Source organism: Camelus bactrianus, chromosome 10 (assembly GCF_048773025.1).
Source record: "Camelus bactrianus isolate YW-2024 breed Bactrian camel chromosome 10, ASM4877302v1, whole genome shotgun sequence".
Taxonomy (NCBI): domain Eukaryota; kingdom Metazoa; phylum Chordata; class Mammalia; order Artiodactyla; family Camelidae; genus Camelus; species Camelus bactrianus.
In genome coordinates this window covers 8,995,121-8,997,156 of record NC_133548.1, presented here as the reverse complement: position 1 = coordinate 8,997,156, position 2,036 = coordinate 8,995,121, and positions in this window count along the sequence as shown.

Below are 2,036 nucleotides of genomic sequence, written 5' to 3'. Positions count from 1 at the left end.
AGACAAATGGGATTGCATCCAGCTTGAAAACTTCTATACAGCAAAGGAAACAAAAGAGTGAAAAAGCAACACTCAGAATAAGAGAAAATAATTCTAAACTATATATCTGATAAGAGGTTACTAGTCACAATACATAAAGAACTCCTATAACTCATTAACAACAACCACAACCCCCAAATAATTTGATGTTTTTAAATGGGCAAAAGACTTAAATATATATATTTCCAAAGGAGATGGCCAAAAAGGATATGATAAGAAGCTCATCATCACTAATTATCAGGGAGATGCAAATCCAAACCATGAAATACCACCTCACATCTATTAGAATGGCTATTATCAAGTAGACAAAAGAATAACATGTTGGTGAGCATGTGAAGAAAAGGGAACCCTTGTATATTGTTGGTGAGAATGTAAATTGCTAAAGCCATTATTGTAAGCAGTACAGAGGTTCCTCAAAAAATTAAAAATAGATCTATCTTCTGCTCCACCAATCCCACTTGTGGTCACATATCTAAAGGAAATAAAGTTAGTTTCCTAAGAGGATTTGTGCACTCCCACATCCACTGCAGCGTTATTCACACTAGCCAAAAGGTAGAAGAAACTTAAATATCCATTAATAGATGAATGTGGTGTGTATACAGAAGGGAATATTATTTAGCTTTTAAAAGGAAGGAAATTCTGACATTTGTGCCAATATGGATAAACTTGGAAGACATTATGTTAAGTGAAATAAGCAATACACAGATAGATAAATATTACATTATCTCACTTATATATGGAATCTAAAAGAGTCAAACTCATAGAAGTAGAGAGTAGAAAGTTAGTTCCCAGTGGTTATGGAGGGAGAAAAGGGGAGATGTTGGTTAAGGTATACAAAGTTTCAGTTGTGCAAGATGAGTAAGTTCCAGAGTTCAAATGTAGAGATATCTGAATATAGTTAGCAATATCATATTAGATAATTGAAATTTGCTAAGAGGGTAGATCTTTAGTGTTCTTACCACAAAAAGTAAAGAAAGATGAAAGGAAGGAAGGAAGGAAGGAAGGACGAAAGGAAGAAAAGGAAGAAAAAGAGGAGGAGGGAGTGAGCAGAGAGAAAAAAGAAAAACGGTGACTATGTAAGACGATGCATATGTCAGTTTGCTTGGTTGTGGTGACTATTTCACAGTATGTAGGTACATCAAAACACCATGTTGTACACCATAAATATATAGTCTTTGTCAATTATACCTCAATAAAGATGAAAAAAGAGATACAAAGTCATGACAGATTTTAAATTGCTATGGTATTTTTATTTCATTGGACAACTATTGAACAGCTCCCTCCCCGGCCCTTGCAGCTTCTGGCAACCAACACTCTACTTTCTGTTTCTATGAATCTGACTACTTTAGATACCTCATTTAAGTGGAATCATGCAGTATTTGACTTTTTGTGACTGGCTTATTTCACTTAGGATAGTGTTCTCAGGGTTCATCCATGTTGTAGCAGTTGATAGGGTTTCTTTCTTTTTAAAAGGTTGAATGATGTTCCACTGTATGTATATACCACATTTTCTTTACTCACTCATCAATTGGACATGTATGTTGCTTTCACCTCTTGGCTATTATAAATAATGCTGCAACGAGCATGGGTATACAAACGTATCTTAAAGATTTTACTGTCTTATTTTATAGGAGATGGCAGCCCTGACTCATACAGTAAAGTGACTGTGTAAACCAGTTTCTTAACAGCAGCGATACTGAAATTTTGGGATGGATAATTTCTTGCCAGTGAGAGGCTGGTCTGTGCGCTGTAGGGTGTTTAGCAGCATAACCAATTAGATGCCAAAAGCACCCCCTAGCCCAAACAACCAAAATCTATTTATACATCGCTAAATTGGGGGGTAGTGGTGCGAAATCGCCCAGTTGACAACCACAGCTCCAAACACTTGGGGCCAGTATAAGGGGCCCAAGTTGCTGTCGCCCAAGAGATGACAGCAGGCTCTACATAAATACAAACTCCAATGCGACTTATAAAGCGTTTTCTTTTTATTTCTTAAA